A 9,398-nucleotide genomic window follows, 5' to 3' on the forward strand; every position below is an offset into this window, starting at 1 on the left:
AGAGCAATGGACTCACATCACTGTGCCTGACAGCAGCGTAACAAAAGCCCCGTAACAAAAGCCCCGTAGAGCGAATGAGGGTTAAATAATTACACTTCAAGGTCTCCCAGGGGGCTTCATAAGATGAAGATATTCATCCGGACATTACGTCCACAATTCCTTTTAAAACGGTTGCATTATTTATTTTATTTTTCACGATTTTTATTCTCTTGGAGCCAGACATGAGTATGAGTTCAGATAAAATGGGCAACCCATTTCTTTGACATCTGTCTCCTATTTTGTCCCCAGCGACCACATAAGGAGCATTCTGCTGCAGATGTCACTGCAGAACCGCTGTTGTATTTTCTGTGTCATCCAAAGTTAGTTCTCATGAAAACCAACTTATTCCCCAACAATTAGTTTATTAACAGAAGGAAATATTTTGATATATACATATTTTTTAAAACCAGTGAAGGTTGTGGGCTTGAAACAGGTCTACTTGCCCTTCTAGGGTTTAAAAAAGATTTGGCTGAAGATCCAGCAGGGTTACTCATTCGCCTGCTGTTATCTGCACACATTTCTTCCGTAACCACACCAAGCGATCAACCTCTCAAATAAATCCTAATAGTAGCAAGAGAGCCAGTGCTGATTTGGAACATTTTGCACACTAAAGTGTACTTTCATCAGGCATTTCATTTACCCAGAGGAGTCCTTTCACATCTCCTACGGGTATTATACCCATGCATTTGCGGGAAGACATAACACTGCAGTGAGACTAGGTGACTCACACCAGGGTCATATGGAGGCCTTCTGGAAAACTTTAAGACCAGTACCATGCCGAAAACATCTGATAAGTACAGTGAGGTGACAGATAAACAGTCAGACTAAACCTAAAAAATATTTAATTTTTTATGAATCCAATACTTGCATTGCTTACCACTTGTGGCCCTCGACATGGTTCAACATGGCCTTGTTGTGTCTTATACTGATAAGAATGAATAAAATAATCTAAGACTAATGTCGATATTAAAATGCCAGATCTTAAATATAGTGTCTTTGGAGTAAAAAAAAACATTGTATTCACTTTATCTTTTCTGACTTCTCTAAGGTTTTAAACTCATCCATCGATGAGCTTCCAATCCTTTTCTCATTGTTCTCAAAATCCAGAATTTCTGCCGTTTTCCAAATGAATGGAATTAGCAGAAGATTAGGGCACATGTTTTCTCAGAGAACATTCTGAATTATTCCTGCTGTTCCCTTTGGGGCCAGTAGAGGTGCTTGCTCATCATTTTAATGCTATTTTATTATACAATAACTGCTGAGACAGAACTGAACTTAAACAGCTGCTAGAGCGCATCCATTTCACACACAAATACAGCAACACAGGGGCTGGAACTATGTTCACAATCAATGTGTAGCATAGGATGTAATAGTGAAAGGGTTAGGGAAGGGGGTTGCTAGGGCAAAATAAGATACAAACCAGGATCAGAAGAGAAAAAAAGTTTCATAGACAGACAATGGGAAATACAATACTTAAAAAACATTACTAGCAGTGCAAAGTAAAGGACAAAGCAGGCGATTTATTTTGATTAAAGGTTCATATACTGTTCCAGGTTCCTTTAGAAATAGTTATAATCAATAAAAAGTTCAATTTACAAGTTTTTTTTTTTACAAGTTAATCCTTCCTCACATCTTACAGGATATTGTATAATAATCAACCAACCACTAATGTGATAACAGCATGCAGCCTGAATAAAAAAATTATGGATATTATATTTAAAACATGGTCTCTAACCAGCTGCATAAATTGAAATTTCAGGTTATGGACAGGTAAGCTGTACAGTACAAGCAAAAATGCCGTTGTACAGATCAATGCTCTCCAAGCAAGTTCATGCATCAAATGTCCACAATAACCAATGGTTATCAGAAAATATATCTGCATCCATTTACTAGTAGAATACCGAGCAAAAAAGAATACAGGACTTCCAAAAACAAAAAATAAAACAAGGCATTATCTCATGACCATATCTGTAAAATATAGCGTTTTTATGTACATGCTATACAAAAAGATGCAGTAAATGTAAAAACTATTGACAATGGCTTGTGATGCCAATATCGACGTTCTTTTAAAAAAAAAAATTATACACACACACACCCACACGCGCACACACACACAGAGCCATACTTTATGCAGAGTGATTCTTTCAATATCTTTTTCATAATGTCTGCATTATGATTTGCTGGGGCCGATAGTTCAAACGCATTATCCTACATAGAACATTTTAAAACCAAGTGATTGCTGATTAAAAAAAAAGGTTGTAAGGGACATGTAATCTTGGCAAAGGGTCTCTGGGTGTTGTCTCTTGTCATCAATTCTCTCACCACATTCTTTCCTCAAACCTTGACAGACTCTTATAAACAACTGAAGATGAGAGGTTTTCACTCAATCTTTGGGTGACTTTGGCGAACTACGCCATCCTGGGCCCATCAAACGTTCCTCACAGCCTGAGAAGACAAACACAAACATGACAAAGATGGTGAAACAAACATCGTCTTCATTCCCAGAGGTGATATCAGATAAAACAAGGCACTCCACAGTCAAATAGCACAATGTGGTACTGGACACAGAATAGTACAAATTAAATGTCAAATCTAAATATGATGAAAATAGAAATGTCTGAACCCAAAAATCAAATATAGACTGCCATAAAGGAGATTGGAAAGTTTACAAAAAATAATACAAATTAAATTCTGAAAAATACATACAGTGAATATTACAAGTCTTACACACCCCAATAAAACATTTTAAAACATTTCCCAAATTTAATGTGACCTATACCCTGTACAATTAACTGACAAACAAACAATTCTGTTAATAAAAATATATATTCAATAAGCTGCCAGCATAAGTGTGCACACCCCTAAACTCATTCTTTGTTGAAGAATGGTTAATTTACAGCATTCTGCCTTCTAAAGGTCACACTGGCCAAAAATTTCATTAAGTAAAAGTATATTTACTTTGGTTAAAAGTAAAAGTACCCATCTAAAAATCTATTTGAGTAAAAGTAAAAAATGACTTAATTTAACATTTGCTTTTAGTAAAAGTTACTTTCAATTACTTATGTAAAAAATGTTCAGACCCATAAAACATTAAGCACAGTTGGCCATAAAAGTACCAAATTCAATCAAAAAGAGAAATTAAAGCCAAAATCAAAGTATCCAAATCTGTGAAATTGTTCAATAATTACTTATTAACAAACTGTGCTTTTTAATCTATCTATAGGAAACATTAATATATCAGTTGTCTTTACTGACAAATTAGCCCACTGACTGCAGATATAAGGAATGAAATAAAGTGCCCTGCCCCTCAGAATACTACAGTATTAGACTGTAAAGCTCTTGTTCAGTTTGAGCAATGTATAGAATACACAGGCACAAAGCATATACAGTTCACCTGGAAAGTATTCCCAGCACATCACTTTTTCCACATTTTGTTATGTCATTCTTATTCCAAAATTGATTAAATATTTTTTTCTATACACACAACACCCTAAGTATTCCATGTGCCATGAAGTGCCATGAAACTCAAAATTGAGCTCAGGTGCCTCCTGTGTCCCCTGATCATCCTTGAGATGTTTCTGCAGAGTGATTGGAGCTGACCTGTGGAGTTTATCGGTCCTGATTTGGAAAGACACCCACCTGTCTATATAATGTCCAACAGTTGACAGTCCATGTCAGAGCACAAACCAAGCATGAAGTCGAAGAAATTGTCTGTAGATGTTCGAGACAAGGTTATCTTGAGGCACAAATCTGGGGAAGGAAAAATTTCTGCTGCTTTGAAGGTCCCAATGAGTGGTGGCAGCATCATGCTTTGGGCCTGTTTTTCAGCGGCAGGAACTGGGAGACTAGTCAAGATAGAGGGAAAGATGACTGCAGCAACATACAGAGACATCCTGGAAAAAAACCTGCTCCAGAGCGCTCTTGAACTCAAACAGGGGTGACTGTTCATTTTTTTCAGCATACAGCCAAGATCATAAAAAGGAGTCTCTTCAGGACAACTCTGTGAATGTCCTCGAGTGGCCCAACCAGAGCCCAGACCTGAATCTGATTGAATGTCTCTGGAGAGATCTTATAATGGCTGTACAGCGACGCCCCCCTCCTTCAGAGGTGCTGCAAAGAGGAATGGGCCAAACTGGCCAAGGATAGGTGTGGCAAGCCTGTGGCATCATATTTAAAAAGACTTGAGTCTGTAATAGATGCCAAAGGTGCATCGACAAAGTGTTGCTGTGAATACATGTGATGTACATGTGCTTTCTAAGTTTATTTCAAATAAATTTGCCAAAACCTCAAGTAAATATTTTTTCATGTTGTCATTATGGGGTGTTGTGTGTAGAATTCTGAGGGGAAAAATGCATTTAATCTATTTTGGAAAAGAGCTGGCTTTTTTTTCCCGGGATTGAATTTTTTACTCAGTAACAGAGGGTTTTCCCAATGTAGCGAAGTAAAATACTATACTGAGTAAAAGTAAAATTACCTATTTTAAAAACAACTTAAAAATGACGAATTACTCACAATTAAAACTACTCAATTACAGTAACGCGAGTAAATGTAATTAGTTACTTTCCACCTCTGCCAATTAGACAATAAACACATGCCTTAAACTAAAATAAAGCGTGATGGTCTGATATGATCTCTTTTTCTGTCTCTCTCTTGCTCTGATAATATAATTATTTTTTGGTTGTTTTGAAAGGGTCCCAATGTACCAGGGGCAGCGTTACACATCAGAAAGAGCCAATAGGAATCCTCGTTCACATGCACAGAGGAACCCTTGCTACAGGATGGAGGGCAGTGCCAGTGCAGATGCCATGCTCCAGTGCCAGGGCAGGAGGAATAGGGATGTTCTGTGCTTGGTGGTGTGTGATAAAAGCAACTGGATTAGAGTTGGAGCCTGGAGCAAAATGAAGTCAAACATACCGAAATGCATCTTCTGCTGGACAATAATATTTCGGTTATAGTATGTGCTTTGAGATCTTCTGTAGTAGCCTAGTGGGTAACACACTCGCCTATGAACCAGAAGACCCAGGTTCAAATCCCACTTACTACCATTGTGTCCCTGAGCAAGACACTTAATCCTAAATTGCTTCAGGGGAGACTGTCCCTGTAAATACTGATTGTAAGTCGCTCTGGATAAGGGCGTCTGATAAATGCTCTAAAATTGTAAATGCAAAACAAGGTGGTTGAGTAACATGATATGAATTCAAGACACAATTGTGTCTTGTGAACTCGTTTCGTATTTTTACATGAACAGGAACCACATATGTTTTGTGTATACACACACACACACACACACACACACACACACACACACACACACACACACACAATAAATCTCTCTTGGATCTTGAATATAGGGTTTAGTAATGTAAAAATTAACTTAAAAATATATTGTATTACATTTCCAGGCTCTTATAAAGACACCTGTCCATCAATAAGATAAGATGGGGAATAGCCAATAACTGAAGGTTTATGGGACTTTCAGCCCAAAGCATCACTGCATCTTTATAATCAAAGACTTGGGATTCTATTTAATACTTTATGTCATTTACTGGTTTTATGTCGATGTTTTGATCATGTCTTCATGGCTTTTAAATATTTTTCCAGTTTCAACATAAGCTGTAAAATCAAATTATGTATCAATACATGTTTTTTGCAAAATCTGGACTCACTACCCAATTACTAAAGAGAATGTTGACTGCATATATTGTTAGTTCATAGCCCATCAGGTATATGCAAGTATATGCATGTATGTATGTACACTGACAAATATACATCCACCGTCAAACATGGAGGATAAAGGGCTGTCTTGTTGGATCCACGGTCCAAGAGTCACCCCTAATAGAACCAGCAACCTCAGCATTCTGCAGCATGATTCAGTACCATCTAGTATGCATCAAGTTGATCAGAGCTTCATCTGCAGCAAGATAATGACTCAAAAGCTATGCCAGAACTACCTTGTGAAAATAGAATGAGGTGGTGGCCAGGACAGTCTCCAGACCTAAACTCCATCAAGCTGGACAGAAGAGTGAGTGCAAAGTGACCAACAAGTGCCACACATTTACAGGGCTTCTACAAAAAGATTTGAGAAGAAATTTGATTTACATTGTAGAAGGAATTCCATAAGTGTGTTTAGCTGTGTTTAGTGTTTATCTGCCAAAAGAAGCTACTTTGATTATTCAGCAGTTTAGAACACATAGTGGTTTATGAAAAGATTCTTTTTACAACTTTATTTGTGTATTTGTACAATGAGTTTGAATTTGAATTTAAAAAATGGAAAAATTGTGGTGTTCTAAAACTTTTGACCAGTAGTTTATGTATGGATGCATGTACGTATAAGATGCAGAGTTTCTGACATCACAAGCGCCAAAGTAGTACAGAAAGCAGATTAAAATGTGGCAACAGATGACATGAAGCACCAATACACGCTCTCCAGTTGTCGACCTACCTGAGGCCTGTGGCAGATGGTCTTAATGAGGACCCATGAGTACAGAAGCCTTGCTCCAGAGGCTGGAGCCATCAAGGCGCATTTGCAGCATGGAGTCAGTGAGCAACTGTGCCTCCGCTGATCCCTTAGCCAAGCACACAGCTCTGAGGTAGCCTGGCACTGGGCTATGTCATGTTTCTGGGAATCAATGTGTCCAAAAACATATCAAAGCCTCCCGCCAAACTCCTTTAAATTATTTACCAGGATGGGGGCCAGATAGGGCCGTGCCTTCTGCTGGCTTTATGTAATCACAAAGCCAACCGAAGGCTTTGTCTGTTCGAGGACTACAAGGGATTAGTACTCAGGGGTTTGTTTTCCTCTCCCTTGTGACTTGGTCAGAGATGCTGTGCAAAGAATGAAAAATAATTCCTGCCACGTCATCCACATGCTGTGGGGAATTGACTTTGACTGGAAGCCCAATTAGGATTTCGTGCCAGGTCCGGAAGTTTAAAATAGAATCTGATGCTGGGCTAGGCAGTGTCTATCCTGTCACATGCTCTCATGTGTATATATGTATATATGCCCATGCTGGGCTCACTGAAGGAACAGTCTGAGACAGGAAACTGTCCCAAACGTTTGTTAGAAGTGCTTGAGCGGAGAAATCATGACAGCTATGCTTTCTTTTTTTTTTTTTCGAAACAGCGAAGTCGGAGCCAAGTCCCACTTTGAAGGAGGGCATTAGATATCATTAAATTAGCGCACTCAGTTTGGACAGCCGTCCAGCTCACGTGGGACGTGGTGCAAAAGCAGCAGTAATGCCATCAGCCATTACGGCTTCATCTAACGTTGCCGTGCGGGAAAAGCAGGTTTAAAAGCCAATGGAATCGTTGCTGCTCATAAAAGTGTCTAATTTAATGAGTTGTATGTAATACATTCACAAGCAGCACATCTCAAGACTGGAGATTGGTTTGTTTTACCTTTACTAACTCCCAACTAAAAGTATTTTTTTTTTGGTAATGCTTCTTTTTATGTTTATTACAAGTTTATTTATTAATAAATAAATATACACATGAGTATATAAACAAATATAGCATATATAAAATAACGTTTTGAAACTGTGTAAAAAAATGTGAATGTTACATTTTTCCAGTTTCTTTTTTTTCTATTTTTTTATCCTCCAGCAAAACATGAATTTATTTACAAAATCCTTCTTTTGACCGCATGTCATTTGTCACTTTTGTCACATGACCTGGCTGTAATTTGTCTTAATAATTGCCTAATTTTAGCTCTCTGGAGCAAGACCATCAAACACGAATTCCATTCAGCAATGGCGATGTCTATTCCTGTGACATTAAGTTCTGCGTAGATCGTTCACCTCAGAGGATGATCGTGAGATAGGGGCAAGGAGCTTTACTTACACAAACTCATTTAGCATTTAAAAAATTTAAGTCAAACATCAAAAAATTGTGCAAATTCAATTCTAATGAAATTCACGTTCTTTGGATTAAAATGAAAGAAAGGGGGTTATGAGAGAGGGATGGATGTTTTGGGCTGTGTGCTTACGGACTAAGGGGTCTAAAAGGCACAGGCGCAGACCACTGCCACCACGACGATGTTGCCGATGGTGGCGATGACAGCGATCCACAGCCAGATTGCGTCACTGGAGAACTTGCCCTCCTCCTCTTGCTCAACAGGCCGGGTGAAGTTGGCGTTGAGGTTGGAGGTGGAGGTCTGCAGGGACGTGTTGCCATTGTAGGGAGAATCCATGAAGGCCCCACTCACAGCTGGAAAGTGCTAGAATGGGAGTCATGACACAAAACAGAAGAGAGGTTGAGTTTCAGGAGGCAGCAGCCTGAGTATTTTTCACAACACCAAGGAAGAGGAGGACCCCCTATACGGGACAAACCTACGTATAGGGCTCTACTTTGGGAAAAGGGCAAAAGGGAAGGCTCACTCTCATGGGGACACTCCACGCTCCCACCACATCCGAAACACAGAACCCATCAACACCATTTTTACACACCAACATACCACGACCCCTGAGTTTCTATGGGTTTTTAAAACGGCTGGCAAGAACTGCACCGGGTATTCCCTGTGGTAGAAGGGTAGATTGCAGCCACGACAACCCACCGACCATACGGCGTACATACTCACACCACGCATGCACCGTGACGCTGACAGGCGAATAAGACCGGACCCGGATCCTTTAAAGGAGGGAAAACAGGTGTAGGGACTCAGGAATGGGCGGGGCCTGCATTACAGTGTGAGAGGTTGAATGAGACAGGGTGGTGCAGGGTGGAGTTATCTCCACTGCTCTGGCACATTTAACAACAGCAATTCAACAATGTGACCCTGACAAGTACCCTCCAGCATCTGAAAGGTACTTCGGATTATTAACTATTTTCTACTGATCTAGACAGAATAAAGTGGATTTTTCCTACTGATTTATGAAACCTAATTATGAAATACAAGTAAATTTTCAAAAATGGGTTGGGGCCCACAGTTCCAATATGACATATCAACATTTGTTCTATTTATATAATGGAAATTAATTTTCATCGCTTGTTTAAATGAGTGGTTTGATGCTGAAGAAGGGGACTTTTGTTTTGAGTATGCAGTTCATTAGAAGCTATTCAGTGTAAAAAGGCCACAGAGGTTTTTAAAAAAAAAAGCTATCAGACATGACAATCATGTGACAGTCTGTGGCAACATCAGAAGAAGACCCTGGATGTCGGCATTTCTAGTTTCCTTCTGCCTCTCAATTGGGGTTCAACCCCAGCCCCAATTTACTACTACTGTGTCACTGAGCAAGACACATCACTCTCTGAGTTGGTCCAGGGGGACTGTCCCTGTAATCAGTAAAAGTGACTCACTCCGGGTCTTATGCAGCATGGAGTCGAGAGGGTGCAGTTTTCATAAAATACATATTTCCAGGAAA

The 9,398-nt window shown here is 39.3% G+C and overlaps 1 long non-coding RNA gene across 1 annotated transcript; it reads right to left on the reverse strand.

Moving 5' to 3' along the window:
- Window positions 1-1,539: 1,539 nt before the first annotated feature.
- LOC114769214 (uncharacterized) lies at window positions 1,540-8,036 on the reverse strand. The gene is made up of 2 exons (XR_003743195.1): window positions 6,482-8,036; window positions 1,540-2,484 (listed from the first exon to the last, which is right to left on the reverse strand). It is a non-coding gene; the product is annotated as an uncharacterized LOC114769214 (long non-coding RNA).
- Between the last annotated feature and the right edge of the window lie 1,362 nt (window positions 8,037-9,398).

Source organism: Denticeps clupeoides, chromosome 19 (assembly GCF_900700375.1).
Source record: "Denticeps clupeoides chromosome 19, fDenClu1.1, whole genome shotgun sequence".
Classification (NCBI taxonomy): domain Eukaryota; kingdom Metazoa; phylum Chordata; class Actinopteri; order Clupeiformes; family Denticipitidae; genus Denticeps; species Denticeps clupeoides.